Genomic DNA, 25,268 nt, shown 5'->3' with positions numbered 1-25,268 from the left:
ATAAAAACATTTTTTTTCCAGCTAGAAGCTACAGTCCATGGGAGACACACTTAGAATTGTTGGGAAGATGATTTTCAATTAATGTTGAGCATAAAAGCCGCAGTATCGAAGTCCCGCCCATAGCCTATACCCACCCAACCAATCACAGCTGTCAATCATGACATATCACCCTGTTTTAATAGCATAAAATAAGTAATAAAACCAAACTAATCACAAATATGAACACTTGAACAAACAGCATGATCAGAACTACAAAATGACAGAAACCATCTTTGTGAAAAATGTGTTTAACATGTACTTTGATGTTTTAGAATGGCCCATGTCTTATCCGCTAACATGGAGGGGGCGGGGTATACTGCAGCCAGCCACCAGGGGGCGATCAAGATTTTTTTTGGCTGTACTTATTTATACAGTCTATGCATCAACCCCTGCTTAATATACATTTTATCAATATACACTCAGAAGATACACTAAATGTGACGTACTCTGAATATACTTATTTAGGTTGCGCAAACAGTCCTCAGGTGATGTGAAGTGAATTATCCCCGAAGAAAAAAAGCATTACAAGTTAGCAGTTATTAAACTATTATGATATCACTGCATTTATTTGGATTTCTGGTTTTGTTCAACTACGTTTGAATTCAACTTTTTTCTGTCTTTCGGAATATAAGTCCAGTGTTAGCTGGTACTTTGCCTACAATTTAGTTTTTATCTCATTTAATGTCACTTTTACCTTGATAAACTGACTCGATAATAATACGAGCAAGATGATCTGCCAGCACAGGAAGATCAGTCAGATTTATTTCTCTTAGAGGCAAGCCTGGAAGATTCAAGATAAAATAATTTACCTAGCTCATTATTTTTTTGGCAGCGCAGTCATTACAGATCATCTTTAAGAATTCAATGAACTGGCAGCTCAGGTCTGAAACTCAGATGTTCTACACTGATTATCTCTGCAATGGTTTTCTTGTAGTCTGTCATTTGTTGGGTGGAGGTTCACACACACACACACACACACACACTGAAAAAGTTAATTGTCAGGTGGTAAGAAATCCTTCAAAAGCTTAATATTTTTATTAACTTTTGTTTTATTATGGCTGTCAAAATTAACACAATAATAACGAGTTAAGGCTAATTCCTTTTAACGCATTTAACATTTTTTTTTTTACGCGCGATTAACCCAAGTGCATTCTGTTCATGTATGTCTTCTTTAGTCTGTTGGCTATTTAGGTTTTTTTCCTGGAACACGTCACTTACACATTTTGCACTTACTGCGGCGTCTTGTGTAGACTGTTTACATATTTATGATATGTAGGCTACATTTTATGTACTGGTGTTATTGTTGAATACATTGTGAATACATATTTCTAAAATTGTATGATGTTTTTGTTGAGTTATTATTACACAATACTTTTTCTGACCTTTTTAATCCCCCAACAAATAACCCATATTACAAAAAAAGCCTAAAACTAAGACTAAAACTAATAAAAGCTAAACTAAAACTAAGCAGGAGCAGTTCTTACGGGTCTTATAATAAATAAGTGAACGGGAGTGGATGGCTAGCAGAAACAAAGGTGAACGATGAACAGACACATGAAGCAGGCTTGCCATGGCAGAAAAGATGATAGTAAGCCTTCAATGACCTCTTTTGTTACTTCTCCAAGCATACCCCTTCTAAACAGATTTCTGCAGTTCAAACAGTCAGTTATAATGGCCCACGTATTAAAAAATTGTCGGGTTTAAATCGGGCTTGGGCTCATAATTACAGTTAATGTGGCGGGCCGGCCGGGCTCGGACACAACGCGCACGGGCTCAGGTAGAGTCAGGCTTGATTTTTTTGGGCCCGATCTAAGCGTTACTGCACCTGTATGAGAGGAAATAACTCTCCATGCCAGCAGGCAAAAAACACCGTTGAGCCCTTTAAACTGGGAGGGATATTAGCTCTGAGGTTCATCTTTATCACAACCTGTCCAAGACAAAGTGAAATGAGATTAAAAAACAAAATAGACTGAGATATAGCTATAATATGGAGACTTAGAGGAAACACAAATGTATACAGACATACAGTAAGGCCTTACATTATAACTGCACCCATTCTAACACATGTACATCATTAATTTTTAAATCACTTTTAGTTAGGGAAGACTTGCTAGCTTCTGGCTTTTGTCTGGCTTCCTTAAGATAGCAGCACGAGGTGGAGTTAGTTCAGTTGCACTTTCAATTTGTGGGGCAGATTTCTAATCCAGGCACTCCTAGGACCCACCCCTCTTATGATGCTGAGGCCTAGCTAGCATTAAAAGGGAACAGTTTTATAACAAGTCACAATTATTAATAGTTTCTTGCTTCTGCTTGACAGTGACTGGGTTGTTTATGTTCATTTCTTTTTCGGAGGAATCTTGTATCATGATAGGCATTGCTAATAATTCATTTAAGATGGCTGGAACAGTCAATTTGAGACATCTCTCTCTGCAGCAGCAGCAGCAGATGAAGTTTTGTGTTTTGTCCCACGAACAGCCCCTGTTTTGTTTTCCACGTGATGGGAACCACATTTGTACGTTAGAGGCGAAATAGCTCAATTGGGATAGGGTTACTTAAGACCCAAAGAAATTTGGTTCAAGCCAGAGTTTCGGCAGCATAAGACTGGTGTTTTGGGGACACATGGTTTGAAATGCTGATTGGGTTTGTCACTGAATTCCCCATGAAGTTCTATCAGAACCCATATGTTTTACCGTTGGTTGTTTGTTTACTAAATGGATGACTGGACGGAGACACTGTCCACAGGGAGTTGATGACGGAACGTTGCGGCAGTGGTTCTGCCCGATGTGGAAGAACCTCGGAGCAGCTCTGCTGGGTCGTTTCTGTCTCTTTCTGCAGTAGCAGGTGAGGTTTTGTGTTTTTCCCACGAACATGCCCCTAATTGTTTGTGGAAAGTTGCTGACTTCTTTAATGTCTGGGTTTTTTTCGAGATGTTTTGTGTTCTGCCTGACGGGCACCACATTTTGAGCTTTGGTGCCGAAATAGCTCAGTTGGGAGAGCAATCGACTGAAGATTTAAAGATCCCTTGTTCAATCCCGGGTTTCGGCATCATTGGACTGGGGTTTTGGGGACACATGGTTAGAAATGCTGTTTGTGTTTATTACTAAATTCCCTATGAAGTTACGTTGGAACCCATATGTTTTACCGGTGGTTGTTTGTTTACTAAATGGATGACTGGACGAAGACACTGTTCACAGGGCGTTGATGACGGAACGTTGGGGCAGTGGTTCTGCCCGATGTGGAAGGACCTCGGAGCAGCTCTGCTGGGTCGTTTTTCTCTCTCTCTGCAGCAACAGTTGAAATTTTTTGTTTTCCCGTGAACAGCCCCGTAGTGGTATGTGGAATGTTGCTGTTTCTTGAAATGGCTGCCATTTGTTCGAGATATTGTCTTTTCCCTCTGACGGGAACCATGTTTTGTGCTTTTGCGCCAAAATAGCTCAGTTGGGAGAGTGTTAGACTGAAGATCTAAAGGTCCCTGGTTCAATCCCGGGTTTCGGCATCATTGGACTGGTGTTTTCGGTACACATGGTTTGAAATGCTGTTTGAGTTTATTACTAAATTCCCTAAGAAGTTACGTTGGAACCCATATGTTTTACCGTTGGTTGTTTGTTTACTAAATGGATGACTGGACGAAGACACTGTTCACAGGGAGTTGATGACGGAACGTTGCGGCAGTGGTTCTGCCCGATGTGGAAGGACCTCGGAGCAGCTCTGCTGGGTCGTTTTTCTCTCTCTCTGCAGCAACAGTTGAAATTTTTTGTTTTCACGTGAACAGCCCAGGAATGGTATGTGGAATGTTGCCGGTTCCTGACATGGCTGCCATTTGTTCAAGATATTGTCTTTTCCGCCTGACGGGCAACACGTTTTGGGCTTTTGTGCCGAAATAGCTCAGTTGGGAGAGCGTTAGACTGAAGATCTAAAGGTCCCTGGTTCAATCCCGGGTTTCGGCATCATTGGACTGGTGTTTTCGGGACACATGGTTAGAAATGCTGTCTACATTTATCGCTAAATTCCCTATGAAGTTACGTTGGAACCCATATGTTTTACCGTTGGTTGTTTGTTTACTAAATGGATGACTGGACAAAGACACTGTTCACAGGGAGTTGATGACGGAACGTTGCGGCAGTGGTTCTGCCCGATGTGGAAGGACCTCGGAGCAGCTCTGCTGGGTCGTTTTTCTCTCTCTCTGCAGCAACAGTTGAAATTTTTTGTTTTCCCGTGAACAGCCCCGTAGTGGTATGTGGAATGTTGCTGTTTCTGAATGGCTGCCGTTTGTTCAAGATGTTGTCTTTTCCGCCTGACGGGCAACACGTTTTGGGCTTTTGTGCCGAAATAGCTCAGTTGGGAGAGCGTTAGACTGAAGATCTAAAGGTCCCTGGTTCAATCCCGGGTTTCGGCATCATTGGACTGGTGTTTTCGGGACACATGGTTAGAAATGCTGTCTACATTTATCGCTAAATTCCCTATGAAGTTACGTTGGAACCCATATGTTTTACCGTTGGTTGTTTGTTTACTGAAATGGATGACTGGACGAAAGACACTGTTCACAGGGAGTTGATGACGGAACGTTGCGGCAGTGGTTCTGCCCGATGTGGAAGGACCTCGGAGCAGCTCTGCTGGGTCGTTTTTCTCTCTCTCTGCAGCAACAGTTGAAATTTTTTGTTTTCACGTGAACAGCCCCGTAGTGGTATGTGGAATGTTGCTGTTTCTTGAAATGGCTGCCATTTGTTCGAGATATTGTCTTTTCCGCCTGACGGGCAACACGTTTTGGCTTTGTGCCGAAATAGCTCAGTTGGGAGAGCGTTAGACTGAAGATCTAAAGGTCCCTGGTTCAATCCCGGGTTTCGGCATCATTGGACTGGGGTTTTGGGGACACATGGTTAGAAATGCTGTTTGTGTTTATTACTAAATTCCCTATGAAGTTACGTTGGAACCCATATGTTTTACCGTTGGTTGTTTGTTTACTAAATGGATGACTGGACGAAGACACTGTTCACAGGGCGTTGATGACGGAACGTTGCGGCAGTGGTTCTGCCCGATGTGGAAGGACCTCGGAGCAGCTCTGCTGGGTCGTTTTTCTCTCTCTCTGCAGCAACAGTTGAAATTTTTTGTTTTCCCGTGAACAGCCCGTAGTGGTATGTGGAATGTTGCTGTTTCTTGAAATGGCTGCCATTTGTTCAAGATGTTGTCTTTTCCGCCTGACGGGCAACACGTTTCGGGGTTTTGTGCCGAAATAGCTCAGTTGGGAGAGCGTTAGACTGAAGATCTAAAGGTCCCTGGTTCAATCCTGGGTTTCGGCATCATTGGACTGGGGTTTTTGGTACACATGGTTTGAAATGCTGTTTGAGTTTATTACTAAATTCCCTATGAAGTTACGTTGGAACCCATATGTTTTACCGTTGGTTGCTTGTTTACTAAATGGATGACTGGACGAAGACACTGTTCACAGGGAGTTGATGACGGAACGTTGCGGCAGTGGTTCTGCCCGATGTGGAAGGACCTCGGAGCAGCTCTGCTGGGGTGTTTTTCTCTCTCTCTGCAGCAACAGTTGAAATTTTTTGTTTTCACGTGAACAGCCCCGTAGTGGTATGTGGAATGTTGCCGGTTCCTGAAATGGCTGCCATTTGTTCAAGATGTTGTCTTTTCCGCCTGACGGGCAACACGTTTTGGGCTTTTGTGCCGAAATAGCTCAGTTGGGAGAGCGTTAGACTGAAGATCTAAAGGTCCCTGGTTCAATCCCGGGTTTCGGCATCATTGGACTGGGGTTTTTGGTACACATGGTTTGAAATGCTGTTTGAGTTTATTACTAAATTCCCTATGAAGTTACGTTGGAACCCATATGTTTTACCGTTGGTTGTTTGTTTACTAAATGGATGACTGGACGAAGACACTGTTCACAGGGAGTTGATGACGGAACGTTGCGGCAGTGGTTCTGCCCGATGTGGAAGGACCTCGGAGCAGCTCTGCTGGGTCGTTTTTCTCTCTCTCTGCAGCAACAGTTGAAATTTTTTGTTTTCACGTGAACAGCCCAGGAATGGTATGTGGAATGTTGCCGGTTCCTGACATGGCTGCCATTTGTTCAAGATGTTGTCTTTTCCGCCTGACGGGCAACACGTTTTGGGCTTTTGTGCCGAAATAGCTCAGTTGGGAGAGCGTTAGACTGAAGATCTAAAGGTCCCTGGTTCAATCCCGGGTTTCGGCATCATTGGACTGTTGTTTTCGGGACACATGGTTAGAAATGCTGTCTACATTTATCGCTAAATTCCCTATGAAGTTACGTTGGAACCCATATGTTTTACCGTTGGTTGTTTGTTTACTGAATGGATGACTGGACAAAGACACTGTTCACAGGGAGTTGATGACGGAACGTTGCGGCAGTGGTTCTGCCCGATGTGGAAGGACCTCGGAGCAGCTCTGCTGGGTTGTTTTTCTCTCTCTCTGCAGCAACAGTTGAAATTTTTTGTTTTCACGTGAACAGCCCGGGAATGGTATGTGGAATGTTGCCGGTTCCTGACATGGCTGCCATTTGTTCAAGATGTTGTCTTTTCCGCCTGACGGGCAACACGTTTTGGGCTTTTGTGCCGAAATAGCTCAGTTGGGAGAGCGTTAGACTGAAGATCTAAAGGTCCCTGGTTCAATCCCGGGTTTCGGCATCATTGGACTGGGGTTTTGGGGACACATGGTTAGAAATGCTGTTTGAGTTTATTACTAAATTCCCTATGAAGTTACGTTGGAACCCATATGTTTTACCGTTGGTTGTTTGTTTACTAAATGGATGACTGGACGAAGACACTGTTCACAGGGAGTTGATGACGGAACGTTGCGGCAGTGGTTCTGCCCGATGTGGAAGGACCTCGGAGCAGCTCTGCTGGGTCGTTTTTCTCTCTCTCTGCAGCAACAGTTGAAATTTTTTGTTTTCCCGTGAACAGCCCCGTAGTGGTATGTGGAATGTTGCTGTTTCTTGAAATGGCTGCCATTTGTTCAAGATGTTGTCTTTTCCGCCTGACGGGCAACACGTTTTGGGCTTTTGTGCCGAAATAGCTCAGTTGGGAGAGCGTTAGACTGAAGATCTAAAGGTCCCTGGTTCAATCCCGGGTTTCGGCATCATTGGACTGGTGTTTTCGGGACACATGGTTAGAAATGCTGTTTGAGTTTATTACTAAATTCCCTATGAAGTTACGTTGGAACCCATATGTTTTACCGTTGGTTGTTTGTTTACTAAATTTATGACTGGACGAAGACACTGTTCACAGGGAGTTGATGACGGAACGTTGCGGCAGTGGTTCTGCCCGATGTGGAAGGACCTCGGAGCAGCTCTGCTGGGTCGTTTTTCTCTCTCTCTGCAGCAACAGTTGAAATTTTTTGTTTTCCCGTGAACAGCCCCGTAGTGGTACGTGGAATGTTGCTGTTTCCTGAAATGGCTGCCATTTGTTCGAGATGTTGTCTTTTCCGCCTGACGGGCAACACGTTTTGGGCTTTTGTGCCGAAATAGCTCAGTTGGGAGAGCGTTAGACTGAAGATCTAAAGGTCCCTGGTTCAATCCCGGGTTTCGGCATCATTGGACTGGGGTTTTCGGTACACATGGTTTGAAATGCTGTTTGAGTTTATTACTAAATTCCCTAAGAAGTTACGTTGGAACCCATATGTTTTACCGTTGGTTGTTTGTTTACTAAATGGATGACTGGACGAAGACACTGTTCACAGGGAGTTGATGACGGAACGTTGCGGCAGTGGTTCTGCCCGATGTGGAAGGACCTCGGAGCAGCTCTGCTGGGTCGTTTTTCTCTCTCTCTGCAGCAACAGTTGAAATTTTTTGTTTTCACGTGAACAGCCCCGTAGTGGTATGTGGAATGTTGCTGTTTCCTGAAATGGCTGCCATTTGTTCGAGATGTTGTCTTTTCCGCCTGACGGGCAACACGTTTTGGGCTTTTGTGCCGAAATAGCTCAGTTGGGAGAGCGTTAGACTGAAGATCTAAAGGTCCCTGGTTCAATCCCGGGTTTCGGCATCATTGGACTGGTGTTTTCGGTACACATGGTTTGAAATGCTGTTTGAGTTTATTACTAAATTCCCTAAGAAGTTACGTTGGAACCCATATGTTTTACCGTTGGTTGTTTGTTTACTAAATGGATGACTGGACGAAGACACTGTTCACAGGGAGTTGATGACGGAACGTTGCGGCAGTGGTTCTGCCCGATGTGGAAGGACCTCGGAGCAGCTCTGCTGGGTCGTTTTTCTCTCTCTCTGCAGCAACAGTTGAAATTTTTTGTTTTCACGTGAACAGCCCAGGAATGGTATGTGGAATGTTGCCGGTTCCTGACATGGCTGCCATTTGTTCAAGATGTTGTCTTTTCCGCCTGACGGGCAACACGTTTTGGGCTTTTGTGCCGAAATAGCTCAGTTGGGAGAGCGTTAGACTGAAGATCTAAAGGTCCCTGGTTCAATCCCGGGTTTCGGCATCATTGGACTGGGGTTTTTGGTACACATGGTTTGAAATGCTGTTTGAGTTTATTACTAAATTCCCTATGAAGTTACGTTGGAACCCATATGTTTTACCGTTGGTTGTTTGTTTACTAAATGGATGACTGGACGAAGACACTGTTCACAGGGAGTTGATGACGGAACGTTGCGGCAGTGGTTCTGCCCGATGTGGAAGGACCTCGGAGCAGCTCTGCTGGGTCGTTTTTCTCTCTCTCTGCAGCAACAGTTGAAATTTTTTGTTTTCACGTGAACAGCCCCGTAATGGTATGTGGAATGTTGCTGTTCTGACATGGCTGCCATTTGTTCAAGATGTTGTCTTTTCCGCCTGACGGGCAACACGTTTTGGGCTTTTGTGCCGAAATAGCTCAGTTGGGAGAGCGTTAGACTGAAGATCTAAAGGTCCCTGGTTCAATCCCGGGTTTCGGCATCATTGGACTGGGGTTTTGGGACACATGGTTAGAAATGCTGTTTGAGTTTATTACTAAATTCCCTATGAAGTTACGTTGGAACCCATATGTTTTACCGTTGGTTGTTTGTTTAGTGAATGGATGACTGGACGAAGACACTGTTCACAGGGCGTTGATGACGGAACGTTGCGGCAGTGGTTCTGCCCGATGTGGAAGGACCTCGGAGCAGCTCTGCTGGGTCGTTTTTCTCTCTCTCTGCAGCAACAGTTGAAATTTTTTGTTTTCCCGTGAACAGCCCCGTAGTGGTACGTGGAATGTTGCTGTTTCCTGAAATGGCTGCCATTTGTTCGAGATGTTGTCTTTTCCGCCTGACGGGCAACACGTTTTGGGCTTTTGTGCCGAAATAGCTCAGTTGGGAGAGCGTTAGACTGAAGATCTAAAGGTCCCTGGTTCAATCCCGGGTTTCGGCATCATTGGACTGGGGTTTTGGGTACACATGGTTTGAAATGCTGTTTGAGTTTATTACTAAATTCCCTATGAAGTTACGTTGGAACCCATATGTTTTACCGTTGGTTGCTTGTTTACTAAATGGATGACTGGACGAAGACACTGTTCACAGGGAGTTGATGACGGAACGTTGCGGCAGTGGTTCTGCCCGATGTGGAAGGACCTCGGAGCAGCTCTGCTGGGTCGTTTTTCTCTCTCTCTGCAGCAACAGTTGAAATTTTTTGTTTTCACGTGAACAGCCCCAGTAGTGGTATGTGGAATGTTGCTGTTTCCTGAAATGGCTGCCATTTGTTCAAGATGTTGTCTTTTCCGCCTGACGGGCAACACGTTTTGGGCTTTTGTGCCGAAATAGCTCAGTTGGGAGAGCGTTAGACTGAAGATCTAAAGGTCCCTGGTTCAATCCCGGGTTTCGGCATCATTGGACTGGGGTTTTTGGGTACACATGGTTTGAAATGCTGTTTGAGTTTATTACTAAATTCCCTATGAAGTTACGTTGGAACCCATATGTTTTACCGTTGGTTGTTTGTTTACTAAATGGATGACTGGACGAAGACACTGTTCACAGGGAGTTGATGACGGAACGTTGCGGCAGTGGTTCTGCCCGATGTGGAAGGACCTCGGAGCAGCTCTGCTGGGTCGTTTTTCTCTCTCTCTGCAGCAACAGTTGAAATTTTTTGTTTTCACGTGAACAGCCCAGGAATGGTATGTGGAATGTTGCCGGTTCCTGACATGGCTGCCATTTGTTCAAGATGTTGTCTTTTCCGCCTGACGGGCAACACGTTTTGGGCTTTTGTGCCGAAATAGCTCAGTTGGGAGAGCGTTAGACTGAAGATCTAAAGGTCCCTGGTTCAATCCCGGGTTTCGGCATCATTGGACTGGGTGTTTTTCGGGTACACATGGTTTGAAATGCTGTTTGAGTTTATTACTAAATTCCCTATGAAGTTACGTTGGAACCCATATGTTTTACCGTTGGTTGTTTGTTTACTAAATGGATGACTGGACGAAGACACTGTTCACAGGGCGTTGATGACGGAACGTTGCGGCAGTGGTTCTGCCCGATGTGGAAGGACCTCGGAGCAGCTCTGCTGGGTCGTTTTTCTCTCTCTCTGCAGCAACAGTTGAAATTTTTTGTTTTCCCACGTGAACAGCCCCGTAATGGTATGTGGAATGTTGCTGTTCCTGAATGGCTGCCATTTGTTCGAGATGTTGTCTTTTCCGCCTGACGGGCACCACGTTTTGAGCTTTTGTGCCGAAATAGCTCAGTTGGGAGAGCGTTAGACTGAAGATTTAAAGGTCCCTTGTTCAATCCCGGGTTTCGGCATCATTGGACTGGGGTTTTCGGGGACACATGGTTAGAAATGCTGTTTGAGTTTATTACTAAATTCCCTATGAAGTTACGTTGGAACCCATATGTTTTACCGTTGGTTGTTTGTTTACTGAAATGGATGACTGGACGAAGACACTGTTCACAGGGAGTTGATGACGGAACGTTGCGGCAGTGGTTCTGCCCGATGTGGAAGGACCTCGGAGCAGCTCTGCTGGGTCGTTTTTCTCTCTCTCTGCAGCAACAGTTGAAATTTTTTGTTTTCCCGTGAACAGCCCCGTAGTGGTATGTGGAATGTTGCTGTTTCCTGAAATGGCTGCCATTTGTTCGAGATGTTGTCTTTTCCGCCTGACGGGCAACACGTTTTGGGCTTTTGTGCCGAAATAGCTCAGTTGGGAGAGCGTTAGACTGAAGATCTAAAGGTCCCTGGTTCAATCCCGGGTTTCGGCATCATTGGACTGGTGTTTTGGTACACATGGTTTGAAATGCTGTTTGAGTTTATTACTAAATTCCCTATGAAGTTACGTTGGAACCCATATGTTTTACCGTTGGTTGTTTGTTTAGTGAATGGATGACTGGACAAAGACACTGTTCACAGGGCGTTGATGACGGAACGTTGCGGCAGTGGTTCTGCCCGATGTGGAAGGACCTCGGAGCAGCTCTGCTGGGTCGTTTTTCTCTCTCTCTGCAGCAACAGTTGAAATTTTTAGTTTTCACGTGAACAGCCCAGGAGTGGTATGTGGAATGTTGCTGGTTCCTGACATGGCTGCCATTTGTTCAAGATGTTGTCTTTTCCGCCTGACGGGCAACACGTTTTGGGCTTTTGTGCCGAAATAGCTCAGTTGGGAGAGCGTTAGACTGAAGATCTAAAGGTCCCTGGTTCAATCCCGGGTTTCGGCATCATTGGACTGGGGTTTTTGGTACACATGGTTTGAAATGCTGTTTGAGTTTATTACTAAATTCCCTATGAAGTTACGTTGGAACCCATATGTTTTACCGTTGGTTGTTTGTTTACTAAATGGATGACTGGACGAAGACACTGTTCACAGGGAGTTGATGACGGAACGTTGCGGCAGTGGTTCTGCCCGATGTGGAAGGACCTCGGAGCAGCTCTGCTGGGTCGTTTTTCTCTCTCTCTGCAGCAACAGTTGAAATTTTTTGTTTTCCCGTGAACAGCCCCGTAGTGGTACGTGGAATGTTGCTGTTTCCTGAAATGGCTGCCGTTAGTTCGAGATGTTGTCTTTTCCGCCTGACGGGCAACACGTTTTGGGCTTTTGTGCCGAAATAGCTCAGTTGGGAGAGCGTTAGACTGAAGATCTAAAGGTCCCTGGTTCAATCCCGGGTTTCGGCATCATTGGACTGGGGTTTTTGGTACACATGGTTTGAAATGCTGTTTGAGTTTATTACTAAATTCCCTATGAAGTTACGTTGGAACCCATATGTTTTACCGTTGGTTGTTTGTTTACTAAATGGATGACTGGACGAAGACACTGTTCACAGGGAGTTGATGACGGAACGTTGCGGCAGTGGTTCTGCCCGATGTGGAAGGACCTCGGAGCAGCTCTGCTGGGTCGTTTTTCTCTCTCTCTGCAGCAACAGTTGAAATTTTTTGTTTTCACGTGAACAGCCCAGGAATGGTATGTGGAATGTTGCCGGTTCCTGACATGGCTGCCATTTGTTCAAGATGTTGTCTTTTCCGCCTGACGGGCAACATGTTTCGGGGTTTTGTGCCGAAATAGCTCAGTTGGGAGAGCGTTAGACTGAAGATCTAAAGGTCCCTGGTTCAATCCCGGGTTTCGGCATCATTGGACTGGGTGTTTTCGGGACACATGGTTTGAAATGCTGTTTGATTTATTACTAAATTCCCTATGAAGTTACGTTGGAACCCATATGTTTTACCGTTGGTTGTTTGTTTACTGAAATGGATGACTGGACGAAGACACTGTTCACAGGGAGTTGATGACGGAACGTTGCGGCAGTGGTTCTGCCCGATGTGGAAGGACCTCGGAGCAGCTCTGCTGGGTCGTTTTTCTCTCTCTCTGCAGCAACAGTTGAAATTTTTTGTTTTCCCGTGAACAGCCCCGTAGTGGTACGTGGAATGTTGCTGTTTCTGAAATGGCTGCCATTTGTTCGAGATGTTTTGTGTTCTGCCTGACGGGCACCACATTTTGAGCTTTGGTGCCGAAATAGCTCAGTTGGGAGAGCGTTAGACTGAAGATCTAAAGGTCCCTGGTTCAATCCCGGGTTTCGGCATCATTGGACTGGGGTTTTTGGTACACATGGTTTGAAATGCTGTTTGAGTTTATTACTAAATTCCCTATGAAGTTACGTTGGAACCCATATGTTTTACCGTTGGTTGTTTGTTTACTAAATGGATGACTGGACGAAGACACTGTTCACAGGGCGTTGATGACGGAACGTTGCGGCAGTGGTTCTGCCCGATGTGGAAGGACCTCGGAGCAGCTCTGCTGGGTCGTTTTTCTCTCTCTCTGCAGCAACAGTTGAAATTTTTTGTTTTCCCGTGAACAGCCCCGTAGTGGTATGTGGAATGTTGCTGTTTCTTGAAATGGCTGCCATTTGTTCAAGATGTTGTCTTTTCCGCCTGACGGGCAACACGTTTCGGGGTTTTGTGCCGAAATAGCTCAGTTGGGAGAGCGTTAGACTGAAGATCTAAAGGTCCCTGGTTCAATCCTGGGTTTCGGCATCATTGGACTGGGTGTTTTCGGGACACATGGTTTAGAAATGCTGTTAGATTTATCGCTAAATTCCCTATGAAGTTACGTTGGAACCCATATGTTTTACCGTTGGTTGTTTGTTTAGTGAATGGATGACTGGACGAAGACACTGTTCACAGGGAGTTGATGACGGAACGTTGCGGCAGTGGTTCTGCCCGATGTGGAAGGACCTCGGAGCAGCTCTGCTGGGTCGTTTTTCTCTCTCTCTGCAGCAACAGTTGAAATTTTTTGTTTTCCCGTGAACAGCCCCGTAGTGGTATGTGGAATGTTGCTGTTTCCTGAAATGGCTGCCGTTAGTTCGAGATGTTGTCTTTTCCGCCTGACGGGCAACACGTTTTGGGCTTTTGTGCCGAAATAGCTCAGTTGGGAGAGCGTTAGACTGAAGATCTAAAGGTCCCTGGTTCAATCCCGGGTTTCGGCATCATTGGACTGGGGTTTTTCGGGTACACATGGTTTGAAATGCTGTTTGAGTTTATTACTAAATTCCCTATGAAGTTACGTTGGAACCCATATGTTTTACCGTTGGTTGTTTGTTTACTGAAATGGATGACTGGACGAAGACACTGTTCACAGGGAGTTGATGACGGAACGTTGCGGCAGTGGTTCTGCCCGATGTGGAAGGACCTCGGAGCAGCTCTGCTGGGTCGTTTTTCTCTCTCTCTGCAGCAACAGTTGAAATTTTTGTTTTCACGTGAACAGCCCCAGGAATGGTATGTGGAATGTTGCCGGTTCCTGACATGGCTGCCATTTGTTCAAGATGTTGTCTTTTCCGCCTGACGGGCAACACGTTTTGGGCTTTTGTGCCGAAATAGCTCAGTTGGGAGAGCGTTAGACTGAAGATCTAAAGGTCCCTGGTTCAATCCCGGGTTTCGGCATCATTGGACTGGGGTTTTTCGGGTACACATGGTTTGAAATGCTGTTTGAGTTTATTACTAAATTCCCTATGAAGTTACGTTGGAACCCATATGTTTTACCGTTGGTTGTTTGTTTAGTGAATGGATGACTGGACGAAGACACTGTTCACAGGGAGTTGATGACGGAACGTTGCGGCAGTGGTTCTGCCCGATGTGGAAGGACCTCGGAGCAGCTCTGCTGGGTCGTTTTTCTCTCTCTCTGCAGCAACAGTTGAAATTTTTTGTTTTCACGTGAACAGCCCAGGAATGGTATGTGGAATGTTGCCGTTTCCTGACATGGCTGCCATTTGTTCAAGATGTTGTCTTTTCCGCCTGACGGGCAACACGTTTTGGGCTTTTGTGCCGAAATAGCTCAGTTGGGAGAGCGTTAGACTGAAGATCTAAAGGTCCCTGGTTCAATCCCGGGTTTCGGCATCATTGGACTGGGGTTTTCGGGTACACATGGTTAGAAATGCTGTTTGAGTTTATCACTAAATTCCCTATGAAGTTACGTTGGAACCCATATGTTTTACCGTTGGTTGTTTGTTTACTAAATGGATGACTGGACGAAGACACTGTTCACAGGGAGTTGATGACGGAACGTTGCGGCAGTGGTTCTGCCCGATGTGGAAGGACCTCGGAGCAGCTCTGCTGGGTCGTTTTTCTCTCTCTCTGCAGCAACAGTTGAAATTTTTTGTTTTCCCGTGAACAGCCCCGTAGTGGTACGTGGAATGTTGCTGTTCCTGAAATGGCTGCCATTTGTTCGAGATGTTGTCTTTTCCGCCTGACGGGCACCACGTTTTGGGCTTTTGTGCCGAAATAGCTCAGTTGGGAGAGCGTTAGACTGAAGATCTAAAGGTCCCTGGTTCAATCCCGGGTTTCGGCATCATTGGACTGGGGTTTTTGGTACACATGGTTTGAAATGCTGTTTGAGTTTATTACTAAATTCCCTATGAAGTTACGTTGGAACCCATATGTTTTACCGTTGGTTGTTTGTTTAGTGAATGGATGACTGGACGAAGACACTGTTCACAGGGAGTTGATGATGGAACGTTGCGGCAGTGGTTCTGCCCGATGTGGAAGGACCTCGGAGCAGCTCTGCTGGGTCGTTTTTCTCTCTCTCTGCAGCAACAGTTGAAATTTTTTGTTTCCCGTGAACAGCCCCGTAGTGGTATGTGGAATGTTGCTGTTTCCTGAAATGGCTGCCATTTGTTCAAGATGTTGTCTTTTCCGCCTGACGGGCAACACGTTTTGGGCTTTTGTGCCGAAATAGCTCAGTTGGGAGAGCGTTAGACTGAAGATCTAAAGGTCACTGGTTCAATCCCGGGTTTCGGCATCATTGAACGGGTGTTTTCGGGACACATGTTTAGAAATGCTGTTTGCGTTTATCGCTAAATTCCCTATGAAGTTACGTTGGAACCCATATGTTTTACCGTTGGTTGTTTGTTTAGTGAATGGATGACTGGACAAAGACACTGTTCACAGGGCGTTGATGACGGAACGTTGCGGCAGTGGTTCTGCCCGATGTGGAAGGACCTCGGAGCAGCTCTGCTGGGTCGTTTTTCTCTCTCTCTGCAGCAACAGTTGAAATTTTTTGTTTTCCCGTGAACAGCCCCGTAGTGGTATGTGGAATGTTGCTGTTTCCTGAAATGGCTGCCGTTTGTTCGAGATGTTGTCTTTTCCGCCTGACAGGCACCACTTTTCAGGATTTTGTGCCGAAATAGCTCAGTTGGGAGAGCGTTAGACTGAAGATCTAAAGGTCCCTGGTTCAATCCCGGGTTTCGGCATCATTGGACTGGGGTTTTTGGTACACATGGTTTGAAATGCTGTTTGAGTTTATTGCTAAATTCCCTATGAAGTTACGTTGGAACCCATATGTTTTACCGTTGGTTGTTTGTTTAGTGAATGGATGACTGGACGAAGACACTGTTCACAGGGAGTTGATGACGGAACGTTGCGGCAGTGGTTCTGCCCGATGTGGAAGGACCTCGGAGCAGCTCTGCTGGGTCGTTTTTCTCTCTCTCTGCAGCAACAGTTGAAATTTTTGTTTTCACGTGAACAGCCCCAGTAGTGGTATGTGGAATGTTGCTGTTTCCTGAAATGGCTGCCATTTGTTCAAGATGTTGTCTTTTCCGCCTGACGGGCAACACGTTTTGGGCTTTTGTGCCGAAATAGCTCAGTTGGGAGAGCGTTAGACTGAAGATCTAAAGGTCCCTGGTTCAATCCCGGGTTTCGGCATCATTGGACTGGGTGTTTTGGTACACATGGTTTGAAATGCTGTTTGAGTTTATTACTAAATTCCCTATGAAGTTACGTTGGAACCCATATGTTTTACCGTTGGTTGTTTGTTTAGTGAATGGATGACTGGACGAAAGACACTGTTCACAGGGAGTTGATGACGGAACGTTGCGGCAGTGGTTCTGCCCGATGTGGAAGGACCTCGGAGCAGCTCTGCTGGGTCGTTTTTCTCTCTCTCTGCAGCAACAGTTGAAATTTTTTGTTTTCCCGTGAACAGCCCCGTAGTGGTATGTGGAATGTTGCTGTTTCCTGAAATGGCTGCCATTTGTTCGAGATGTTGTCTTTTCCGCCTGACGGGCAACACGTTTTGAGCTTTTGTGCCGAAATAGCTCAGTTGGGAGAGCGTTAGACTGAAGATCTAAAGGTCCCTGGTTCAATCCCGGGTTTCGGCATCATTGGACTGGGGTTTTTGGTACACATGGTTTGAAATGCTGTTTGAGTTTATTACTAAATTCCCTATGAAGTTACGTTGGAACCCATATGTTTTACCGTTGGTTGTTTGTTTAATGAATGGATGACTGGACAAAGACACTGTTCACAGGGAGTTGATGACGGAACGTTGCGGCAGTGGTTCTGCCCGATGTGGAAGGACCTCGGAGCAGCTCTGCTGGGTTGTTTTTCTCTCTCTCTGCAGCAACAGTTGAAATTTTTTGTTTTCACGTGAACAGCCCCAGGAATGGTATGTGGAATGTTGCCGGTTCCTGACATGGCTGCCATTTGTTCAAGATGTTGTCTTTTCCGCCTGACGGGCAACACGTTTTGGGCTTTTGTGCCGAAATAGCTCAGTTGGGAGAGCGTTAGACTGAAGATCTAAAGGTCCCTGGTTCAATCCCGGGTTTCGGCATCATTGGACTGGGGTTTTTGGTACACATGGTTTGAAATGCTGTTTGAGTTTATTACTAAATTCCCTATGAAGTTACGTTGGAACCCATATGTTTTACCGTTGGTTGCTTGTTTACTGAATGGATGACTGGACGAAGACACTGTTCACAGGGAGTTGATGACGGAACGTTGCGGCAGTGGTTCTGCCCGATGTGGAAGGACCTCGGAGCAGCTCTGCTGGGTCGTTTTTCTCTCTCTCTGCAGCAACAGTTGAAATTTTTTGTTTTCACGTGAACAGCCCGTATGGTATGTGGAATGTTGCCGGTTCCTGACATGGCTGCCATTTGTTCAAGATGTTGTCTTTTCCGCCTGACGGGCAACACGTTTTGGGCTTTTGTGCCGAAATAGCTCAGTTGGGAGAGCGTTAGACTGAAGATCTAAAGGTCCCTGGTTCAATCCCGGGTTTCGGCATCATTGGACTGGGGTTTTTGGTACACATGGTTTGAAATGCTGTTTGAGTTTATTACTAAATTCCCTATGAAGTTACGTTGGAACCCATATGTTTTACCGTTGGTTGTTTGTTTAGTGAATGGATGACTGGACAAAGACACTGTTCACAGGGAGTTGATGACGGAACGTTGCGGCAGTGGTTCTGCCCGATGTGGAAGGACCTCGGAGCAGCTCTGCTGGGTCGTTTTTCTCTCTCTCTGCAGCAACAGTTGAAATTTTTTGGTTTCCCGTGAACAGCCCCGTAGTGGTATGTGGAATGTTGCTGTTTCCTGAAATGGCTGCCATTTGTTCAAGATGTTGTCTTTTCCGCCTGACGGGCAACACGTTTTGGGCTTTTGTGCCGAAATAGCTCAGTTGGGAGAGCGTTAGACTGAAGATCTAAAGGTCCCTGGTTCAATCCCGGGTTTCGGCATCATTGGACTGGGGTTTTTCGGGTACACATGGTTTGAAATGCTGTTTGAGTTTATTACTAAATTCCCTATGAAGTTACGTTGGAACCCATATGTTTTACCGTTGGTTGTTTGTTTAGTGAATGGATGACTGGACAAAGACACTGTTCACAGGGCGTTGATGACGGAACGTTGCGGCAGTGGTTCTGCCCGATGTGGAAGGACCTCGGAGCAGCTCTGCTGGGTCGTTTTTCTCTCTCTCTGCAGCAACAGTTGAAATTTTTTGTTTTCACGTGAACAGCCCCAGGAATGGTATGTGGAATGTTGCCGGTTTCCTGACATGGCTGCCATTTGTTCAAGATGTTGTCTTTTCCGCCTGACGGGCAACACGTTTTGGGCTTTTGTGCCGAAATAGCTCAGTTGGGAGAGCGTTAGACTGAAGATCTAAAGGTCCCTGGTTCAATCCCGGGTTTCGGCATCATTGGACTGGTGTTTTCGGGTACACATGGTTTGAAATGCTGTTTGAGTTTATTACTAAATTCCCTATGAAGTTACGTTGGAACCCATATGTTTTACCGTTGGTTGTTTGTTTAGTGAATGGATGACTGGACGAAAGACACTGTTCACAGGGAGTTGATGACGGAACGTTGCGGCAGTGGTTCTGCCCGATGTGGAAGGACCTCGGAGCAGCTCTGCTGGGTCGTTTTTCTCTCTCTCTGCAGCAACAGTTGAAATTTTTTGGTTTCCCGTGAACAGCCCCGTAGTGGTATGTGGAATGTTGCTGTTTCCTGAAATGGCTGCCATTTGTTCAAGATGTTGTCTTTTCCGCCTGACGGGCAACACGTTTCGGGGTTTTGTGCCGAAATAGCTCAGTTGGGAGAGCGTTAGACTGAAGATCTAAAGGTCCCTGGTTCAATCCCGGGTTTCGGCATCATTGGACTGGGGTTTTTGGTACACATGGTTTGAAATGCTGTTTGAGTTTATTACTAAATTCCCTATGAAGTTACGTTGGAACCCATATGTTTTACCGTTGGTTGTTTGTTTAGTGAATGGATGACTGGACAAAGACACTGTTCACAGGGAGTTGATGACGGAACGTTGCGGCAGTGGTTCTGCCCGATGTGGAAGGACCTCGGAGCAGCTCTGCTGGGTCGTTTTTCTCTCTCTCTGCAGCAACAGTTGAAATTTTTTGTTTTCCCGTGAACAGCCCCGTAGTGGTACGTGGAATGTTGCTGTTTCCTGAAATGGCTGCCGTTAGTTCGAGATGTTGTCTTTTCCGCCTGACGGGCAACACGTTTTGGGCTTTTGTGCCGAAATAGCTCAGTTGGGAGAGCGTTAGACTGAAGATCTAAAGGTCCCTGGTTCAATCCCGGGTTTCGGCATCATTGGACTGGGGTTTTTGGTACACATGGTTTGAAATGCTGTTTGAGTTTATTACTAAATTCCCTATGAAGTTACGTTGGAACCCATATGTTTTACCGTTGGTTGTTTGTTTAGTAAATGGATGACTGGACGAAGACACTGTTCACAGGGCGTTGATGACGGAACGTTGCGGCAGTGGTTCTGCCCGATGTGGAAGGACCTCGGAGCAGCTCTGCTGGGTCGTTTTTCTCTCTCTCTGCAGCAACAGTTGAAATTTTTAGTTTTCACGTGAACAGCCCAGGAATGGTATGTGGAATGTTGCCGTTTCCTGACATGGCTGCCATTTGTTCAAGATGTTGTCTTTTCCGCCTGACGGGCAACACGTTTTGGGCTTTTGTGCCGAAATAGCTCAGTTGGGAGAGCGTTAGACTGAAGATCTAAAGGTCCCTGGTTCAATCCCGGGTTTCGGCATCATTGGACTGGGGTTTTTGGTACACATGGTTTGAAATGCTGTTTGAGTTTATTACTAAATTCCCTATGAAGTTACGTTGGAACCCATATGTTTTACCGTTGGTTGTTTGTTTACTGAATGGATGACTGGACGAAGACACTGTTCACAGGGAGTTGATGACGGAACGTTGCGGCAGTGGTTCTGCCCGATGTGGAAGGACCTCGGAGCAGCTCTGCTGGGTCGTTTTTCTCTCTCTCTGCAGCAACAGTTGAAATTTTTTGTTTTCCCGTGAACAGCCCCGTAGTGGTATGTGGAATGTTGCCGGTTCCTGACATGGCTGCCATTTGTTCAAGATGTTGTCTTTTCCACCTGACGGGCAACACGTTTTGGGCTTTTGTGCCGAAATAGCTCAGTTGGGAGAGCGTTAGACTGAAGATCTAAAGGTCCCTGGTTCAATCCCGGGTTTCGGCATCATTGGACTGGGGTTTTTGGTACACATGGTTTGAAATGCTGTTTGAGTTTATTACTAAATTCCCTATGAAGTTACGTTGGAACCCATATGTTTTACCGTTGGTTGTTTGTTTAGTGAATGGATGACTGGACAAAGACACTGTTCACAGGGAGTTGATGACGGAACGTTGCGGCAGTGGTTCTGCCCGATGTGGAAGGACCTCGGAGCAGCTCTGCTGGGTCGTTTTTCTCTCTCTCTGCAGCAACAGTTGAAATTTTTTGTTTTCCCGTGAACAGCCCCGTAGTGGTACGTGGAATGTTGCTGTTTCCTGAAATGGCTGCCGTTAGTTCGAGATGTTGTCTTTTCCGCCTGACGGGCAACACGTTTTGGGCTTTTGTGCCGAAATAGCTCAGTTGGGAGAGCGTTAGACTGAAGATCTAAAGGTCCCTGGTTCAATCCCGGGTTTCGGCATCATTGGACTGGGGTTTTTGGTACACATGGTTTGAAATGCTGTTTGAGTTTATTACTAAATTCCCTATGAAGTTACGTTGGAACCCATATGTTTTACCGTTGGTTGTTTGTTTAGTGAAATGGATGACTGGACGAAGACACTGTTCACAGGGAGTTGATGACGGAACGTTGCGGCAGTGGTTCTGCCCGATGTGGAAGGACCTCGGAGCAGCTCTGCTGGGTCGTTTTTCTCTCTCTCTGCAGCAACAGTTGAAATTTTTTGGTTTCCCGTGAACAGCCCCGTAGTGGTATGTGGAATGTTGCTGTTTCCTGAAATGGCTGCCATTTGTTCAAGATGTTGTCTTTTCCACCTGACGGGCAACACGTTTTGGGCTTTTGTGCCGAAATAGCTCAGTTGGGAGAGCGTTAGACTGAAGATCTAAAGGTCCCTGGTTCAATCCCGGGTTTCGGCATCATTGGACTGGGGTTTTTGGTACACATGGTTTGAAATGCTGTTTGAGTTTATTACTAAATTCCCTATGAAGTTACGTTGGAACCCATATGTTTTACCGTTGGTTGTTTGTTTAGTGAATGGATGACTGGACAAAGACACTGTTCACAGGGAGTTGATGACGGAACGTTGCGGCAGTGGTTCTGCCCGATGTGGAAGGACCTCGGAGCAGCTCTGCTGGGTCGTTTTTCTCTCTCTCTGCAGCAACAGTTGAAATTTTTTGTTTTCCCGTGAACAGCCCCGGAGTGGTATGTGGAATGTTGCCGTTTCCTGACATGGCTGCCATTTGTTCAAGATGTTGTCTTTTCCGCCTGACGGGCAACACGTTTTGGGCTTTTGTGCCGAAATAGCTCAGTTGGGAGAGCGTTAGACTGAAGATCTAAAGGTCCCTGGTTCAATCCCGGGTTTCGGCATCATTGGACTGGGGTTTTTGGTACACATGGTTTGAAATGCTGTTTGAGTTTATTACTAAATTCCCTATGAAGTTACGTTGGAACCCATATGTTTTACCGTTGGTTGTTTGTTTAGTGAATGGATGACTGGACAAAGACACTGTTCACAGGGAGTTGATGACGGAACGTTGCGGCAGTGGTTCTGCCCGATGTGGAAGGACCTCGGAGCAGCTCTGCTGGGTCGTTTTTCTCTCTCTCTGCAGCAACAGTTGAAATTTTTTGGTTTCCCGTGAACAGCCCCGTAGTGGTATGTGGAATGTTGCTGTTTCCTGAAATGGCTGCCATTTGTTCAAGATGTTGTCTTTTCCGCCTGACGGGCACCACGTTTAGAGCTTTTGTGCCGAAATAGCTCAGTTGGGAGAGCGTTAGACTGAAGATCTAAAGGTCCCTGGTTCAATCCTGGGTTTCGGCATCATTGGACTGGTGTTTTCGGGACACATGGTTAGAAATGCTGTCTACATTTATCGCTAAATTCCCTATGAAGTTACGTTGGAACCCATATGTTTTACCGTTGGTTGTTTGTTTAGTGAATGGATGACTGGACAAAGACACTGTTCACAGGGAGTTGATGACGGAACGTTGCGGCAGTGGTTCTGCCCGATGTGGAAGGACCTCGGAGCAGCTCTGCTGGGTCGTTTTTCTCTCTCTCTGCAGCAACAGTTGAAATTTTTTGTTTTCCCGTGAACAGCCCCGTAGTGGTACGTGGAATGTTGCTGTTTCCTGAAATGGCTGCCGTTTGTTCGAGATGTTGTCTTTTCCGCCTGACAGGCACAACTTTTTGGGTTTTTGTGCCGAGATAGCTCAGTTGGGAGAGTGTTAAACTGACGATCTAAAGGTCCCTGGTTCAATCCTGGGTTTTGGAGTCATTGGACTGGTGTTTTCGGTACACATGGTTTGAAATGCTGTTTGAGTTTATTACTAAATTCCCTATGAAGTTACGTTGGAACCCATATGTTTTACCGTTGGTTGTTTGTTTAGTGAATGGATGACTGGACAAAGACACTGTTCACAGGGCGTTGATGACGGAACGTTGCGGCAGTGGTTCTGCCCTATGTGGAAGGACCTCGGAGCAGCTCTGCTGGGTCGTTTTTCTCTCTCTCTGCAGCAACAGTTGAAATTTTTTGGTTTCCCGTGAACAGCCCCGTAGTGGTATGTGGAATGTTGCTGTTTCCTGAAATGGCTGCCATTTGTTCAAGATGTTGTCTTTTCCGCCTGACGGGCAACACGTTTTGGGCTTTTGTGCCGAAATAGCTCAGTTGGGAGAGCGTTAGACTGAAGATCTAAAGGTCCCTGGTTCAATCCCGGGTTTCGGCATCATTGGACTGGGGTTTTTGGTACACATGGTTTGAAATGCTGTTTGAGTTTATTACTAAATTCCCTATGAAGTTACGTTGGAACCCATATGTTTTACCGTTGGTTGTTTGTTTAGTGAATGGATGACTGGACGAAGACACTGTTCACAGGGAGTTGATGACGGAACGTTGCGGCAGTGGTTCTGCCCGATGTGGAAGGACCTCGGAGCAGCTCTGCTGGGTCGTTTTTCTCTCTCTCTGCAGCAACAGTTGAAATTTTTGTTTTCACGTGAACAGCCCAGGAATGGTATGTGGAATGTTGCCGGTTTCCTGACATGGCTGCCATTTGTTCAAGATGTTGTCTTTTCCGCCTGACGGGCAACACGTTTTGGGCTTTTGTGCCGAAATAGCTCAGTTGGGAGAGCGTTAGACTGAAGATCTAAAGGTCCCTGGTTCAATCCCGGGTTTCGGCATCATTGGACTGGGGTTTTTGGTACACATGGTTTGAAATGCTGTTTGAGTTTATTACTAAATTCCCTATGAAGTTACGTTGGAACCCATATGTTTTACCGTTGGTTGTTTGTTTAGTGAATGGATGACTGGACAAAGACACTGTTCACAGGGCGTTGATGACGGAACGTTGCGGCAGTGGTTCTGCCCTATGTGGAAGGACCTCGGAGCAGCTCTGCTGGGTCGTTTTTCTCTCTCTCTGCAGCAACAGTTGAAATTTTTTGGTTTCCCGTGAACAGCCCCGTAGTGGTATGTGGAATGTTGCTGTTTCCTGAAATGGCTGCCATTTGTTCGAAATATTGTCTTTTCCGCCTGACTGGCACCACGTTTAGAGCTTTTGTGCCGAAATAGCTCATTTGGGAGAGCGTTAGACTGAAGATCTAAAGGTCCCTGGTTCAATCCCGGGTTTTGGCATCATTGGACTGGGGTTTTTGGTACACATGGTTTGAAATGCTGTTTGAGTTTATTACTAAATTCCCTATGAAGTTACGTTGGAACCCATATGTTTTACCGTTGGTTGTTTGTTTATGAATGGATGACTGGACAAGACACTGTTCACAGGGAGTTGATGACGGAACGTTGCGGCAGTGGTTCTGCCCGATGTGGAAGGACCTCGGAGCAGCTCTGCTGGGTCGTTTTTCTCTCTCTCTGCAGCAACAGTTGAAATTTTTTGTTTTCCCGTGAACAGCCCCGTAGTGGTACGTGGAATGTTGCTGTTTCCTGAAATGGCTGCCATTTGTTCGAGATGTTGTCTTTTCCGCCTGACGGCACACGTTTTGGGCTTTTGTGCCGAAATAGCTCAGTTGGGAGAGCGTTAGACTGAAGATCTAAAGGTCCCTGGTTCAATCCTGGGTTTCGGCATCATTGGACTGGTGTTTTCGGGTACACATGGTTTGAAATGCTGTTTGAGTTTATTACTAAATTCCCTATGAAGTTACGTTGGAACCCATATGTTTTACCGTTGGTTGTTTGTTTAGTGAATGGATGACTGGACAAAGACACTGTTCACAGGGCGTTGATGACGGAACGTTGCGGCAGTGGTTCTGCCCTATGTGGAAGGACCTCGGAGCAGCTCTGCTGGGTCGTTTTTCTCTCTCTCTGCAGCAACAGTTGAAATTTTTTGGTTTCCCGTGAACAGCCCCGTAGTGGTATGTGGAATGTTGCTGTTTCCTGAAATGGCTGCCATTTGTTCAAGATGTTGTCTTTTCCGCCTGACGGGCAACACGTTTTGGGCTTTTGTGCCGAAATAGCTCAGTTGGGAGAGCGTTAGACTGAAGATCTAAAGGTCCCTGGTTCAATCCTGGGTTTCGGCATCATTGGACTGGGTGTTTTTCGGGTACACATGGTTTGAAATGCTGTTTGAGTTTATTACTAAATTCCCTATGAAGT

General features: G+C 45.9%; 40 non-coding genes across 40 annotated transcripts; all 40 read left to right on the top strand.

The window, feature by feature from the left end:
• The first annotated feature begins 3,913 nt into the window (after nucleotides 1-3,913).
• On the top strand, nucleotides 3,914-3,986 carry trnaf-gaa. Its single transcript has one exon. It is a non-coding gene; the product is annotated as a tRNA-Phe (tRNA).
• A 376-nt stretch (nucleotides 3,987-4,362) lies between these two features.
• On the top strand, nucleotides 4,363-4,435 carry trnaf-gaa. Its single transcript has one exon. It is a non-coding gene; the product is annotated as a tRNA-Phe (tRNA).
• Nucleotides 4,436-4,813: 378 nt separating this feature from the next.
• On the top strand, nucleotides 4,814-4,886 carry trnaf-gaa. Its single transcript has one exon. It is a non-coding gene; the product is annotated as a tRNA-Phe (tRNA).
• Nucleotides 4,887-5,714: 828 nt separating this feature from the next.
• Nucleotides 5,715-5,787, top strand: trnaf-gaa. The gene has a single exon. It is a non-coding gene; the product is annotated as a tRNA-Phe (tRNA).
• Nucleotides 5,788-6,165: 378 nt separating this feature from the next.
• On the top strand, nucleotides 6,166-6,238 carry trnaf-gaa. The gene has a single exon. It is a non-coding gene; the product is annotated as a tRNA-Phe (tRNA).
• Nucleotides 6,239-6,616: 378 nt separating this feature from the next.
• On the top strand, nucleotides 6,617-6,689 carry trnaf-gaa. The gene has a single exon. It is a non-coding gene; the product is annotated as a tRNA-Phe (tRNA).
• A 378-nt stretch (nucleotides 6,690-7,067) lies between these two features.
• On the top strand, nucleotides 7,068-7,140 carry trnaf-gaa. Its single transcript has one exon. It is a non-coding gene; the product is annotated as a tRNA-Phe (tRNA).
• Nucleotides 7,141-7,518: 378 nt separating this feature from the next.
• Nucleotides 7,519-7,591, top strand: trnaf-gaa. The gene has a single exon. It is a non-coding gene; the product is annotated as a tRNA-Phe (tRNA).
• Nucleotides 7,592-7,969: 378 nt separating this feature from the next.
• On the top strand, nucleotides 7,970-8,042 carry trnaf-gaa. The gene has a single exon. It is a non-coding gene; the product is annotated as a tRNA-Phe (tRNA).
• A 378-nt stretch (nucleotides 8,043-8,420) lies between these two features.
• Nucleotides 8,421-8,493, top strand: trnaf-gaa. The gene has a single exon. It is a non-coding gene; the product is annotated as a tRNA-Phe (tRNA).
• Nucleotides 8,494-8,869: 376 nt separating this feature from the next.
• trnaf-gaa lies at nucleotides 8,870-8,942 on the top strand. Its single transcript has one exon. It is a non-coding gene; the product is annotated as a tRNA-Phe (tRNA).
• Nucleotides 8,943-9,319: 377 nt separating this feature from the next.
• trnaf-gaa lies at nucleotides 9,320-9,392 on the top strand. Its single transcript has one exon. It is a non-coding gene; the product is annotated as a tRNA-Phe (tRNA).
• A 379-nt stretch (nucleotides 9,393-9,771) lies between these two features.
• trnaf-gaa lies at nucleotides 9,772-9,844 on the top strand. Its single transcript has one exon. It is a non-coding gene; the product is annotated as a tRNA-Phe (tRNA).
• A 379-nt stretch (nucleotides 9,845-10,223) lies between these two features.
• On the top strand, nucleotides 10,224-10,296 carry trnaf-gaa. The gene has a single exon. It is a non-coding gene; the product is annotated as a tRNA-Phe (tRNA).
• Nucleotides 10,297-11,130: 834 nt separating this feature from the next.
• Nucleotides 11,131-11,203, top strand: trnaf-gaa. The gene has a single exon. It is a non-coding gene; the product is annotated as a tRNA-Phe (tRNA).
• Nucleotides 11,204-11,580: 377 nt separating this feature from the next.
• On the top strand, nucleotides 11,581-11,653 carry trnaf-gaa. The gene has a single exon. It is a non-coding gene; the product is annotated as a tRNA-Phe (tRNA).
• Nucleotides 11,654-12,031: 378 nt separating this feature from the next.
• trnaf-gaa lies at nucleotides 12,032-12,104 on the top strand. The gene has a single exon. It is a non-coding gene; the product is annotated as a tRNA-Phe (tRNA).
• A 378-nt stretch (nucleotides 12,105-12,482) lies between these two features.
• trnaf-gaa lies at nucleotides 12,483-12,555 on the top strand. The gene has a single exon. It is a non-coding gene; the product is annotated as a tRNA-Phe (tRNA).
• Nucleotides 12,556-12,933: 378 nt separating this feature from the next.
• trnaf-gaa lies at nucleotides 12,934-13,006 on the top strand. Its single transcript has one exon. It is a non-coding gene; the product is annotated as a tRNA-Phe (tRNA).
• Nucleotides 13,007-13,836: 830 nt separating this feature from the next.
• trnaf-gaa lies at nucleotides 13,837-13,909 on the top strand. Its single transcript has one exon. It is a non-coding gene; the product is annotated as a tRNA-Phe (tRNA).
• Nucleotides 13,910-14,290: 381 nt separating this feature from the next.
• On the top strand, nucleotides 14,291-14,363 carry trnaf-gaa. Its single transcript has one exon. It is a non-coding gene; the product is annotated as a tRNA-Phe (tRNA).
• A 380-nt stretch (nucleotides 14,364-14,743) lies between these two features.
• trnaf-gaa lies at nucleotides 14,744-14,816 on the top strand. Its single transcript has one exon. It is a non-coding gene; the product is annotated as a tRNA-Phe (tRNA).
• Nucleotides 14,817-15,194: 378 nt separating this feature from the next.
• Nucleotides 15,195-15,267, top strand: trnaf-gaa. The gene has a single exon. It is a non-coding gene; the product is annotated as a tRNA-Phe (tRNA).
• Nucleotides 15,268-16,095: 828 nt separating this feature from the next.
• trnaf-gaa lies at nucleotides 16,096-16,168 on the top strand. Its single transcript has one exon. It is a non-coding gene; the product is annotated as a tRNA-Phe (tRNA).
• Nucleotides 16,169-16,546: 378 nt separating this feature from the next.
• Nucleotides 16,547-16,619, top strand: trnaf-gaa. The gene has a single exon. It is a non-coding gene; the product is annotated as a tRNA-Phe (tRNA).
• Nucleotides 16,620-16,998: 379 nt separating this feature from the next.
• On the top strand, nucleotides 16,999-17,071 carry trnaf-gaa. Its single transcript has one exon. It is a non-coding gene; the product is annotated as a tRNA-Phe (tRNA).
• A 379-nt stretch (nucleotides 17,072-17,450) lies between these two features.
• Nucleotides 17,451-17,523, top strand: trnaf-gaa. The gene has a single exon. It is a non-coding gene; the product is annotated as a tRNA-Phe (tRNA).
• A 376-nt stretch (nucleotides 17,524-17,899) lies between these two features.
• Nucleotides 17,900-17,972, top strand: trnaf-gaa. Its single transcript has one exon. It is a non-coding gene; the product is annotated as a tRNA-Phe (tRNA).
• Nucleotides 17,973-18,350: 378 nt separating this feature from the next.
• trnaf-gaa lies at nucleotides 18,351-18,423 on the top strand. The gene has a single exon. It is a non-coding gene; the product is annotated as a tRNA-Phe (tRNA).
• Nucleotides 18,424-18,805: 382 nt separating this feature from the next.
• trnaf-gaa lies at nucleotides 18,806-18,878 on the top strand. Its single transcript has one exon. It is a non-coding gene; the product is annotated as a tRNA-Phe (tRNA).
• A 380-nt stretch (nucleotides 18,879-19,258) lies between these two features.
• Nucleotides 19,259-19,331, top strand: trnaf-gaa. The gene has a single exon. It is a non-coding gene; the product is annotated as a tRNA-Phe (tRNA).
• A 378-nt stretch (nucleotides 19,332-19,709) lies between these two features.
• On the top strand, nucleotides 19,710-19,782 carry trnaf-gaa. The gene has a single exon. It is a non-coding gene; the product is annotated as a tRNA-Phe (tRNA).
• Nucleotides 19,783-20,160: 378 nt separating this feature from the next.
• On the top strand, nucleotides 20,161-20,233 carry trnaf-gaa. Its single transcript has one exon. It is a non-coding gene; the product is annotated as a tRNA-Phe (tRNA).
• A 378-nt stretch (nucleotides 20,234-20,611) lies between these two features.
• Nucleotides 20,612-20,684, top strand: trnaf-gaa. Its single transcript has one exon. It is a non-coding gene; the product is annotated as a tRNA-Phe (tRNA).
• Nucleotides 20,685-21,062: 378 nt separating this feature from the next.
• On the top strand, nucleotides 21,063-21,135 carry trnaf-gaa. The gene has a single exon. It is a non-coding gene; the product is annotated as a tRNA-Phe (tRNA).
• A 379-nt stretch (nucleotides 21,136-21,514) lies between these two features.
• trnaf-gaa lies at nucleotides 21,515-21,587 on the top strand. The gene has a single exon. It is a non-coding gene; the product is annotated as a tRNA-Phe (tRNA).
• A 378-nt stretch (nucleotides 21,588-21,965) lies between these two features.
• trnaf-gaa lies at nucleotides 21,966-22,038 on the top strand. Its single transcript has one exon. It is a non-coding gene; the product is annotated as a tRNA-Phe (tRNA).
• An 829-nt stretch (nucleotides 22,039-22,867) lies between these two features.
• trnav-gac lies at nucleotides 22,868-22,943 on the top strand. Its single transcript has one exon. It is a non-coding gene; the product is annotated as a tRNA-Val (tRNA).
• Nucleotides 22,944-23,318: 375 nt separating this feature from the next.
• On the top strand, nucleotides 23,319-23,391 carry trnaf-gaa. The gene has a single exon. It is a non-coding gene; the product is annotated as a tRNA-Phe (tRNA).
• A 378-nt stretch (nucleotides 23,392-23,769) lies between these two features.
• trnaf-gaa lies at nucleotides 23,770-23,842 on the top strand. The gene has a single exon. It is a non-coding gene; the product is annotated as a tRNA-Phe (tRNA).
• Nucleotides 23,843-25,268: the final 1,426 nt, after the last annotated feature.

This window comes from Sander lucioperca, chromosome 1 (genome assembly GCF_008315115.2).
Source record: "Sander lucioperca isolate FBNREF2018 chromosome 1, SLUC_FBN_1.2, whole genome shotgun sequence".
In the NCBI taxonomy this organism is placed as follows: Eukaryota; Metazoa; Chordata; class Actinopteri; order Perciformes; family Percidae; genus Sander; species Sander lucioperca.
The sequence above is the reverse complement of the archived record's forward strand: the minus strand, read 5'-3'. Positions and strand labels throughout refer to the sequence as shown.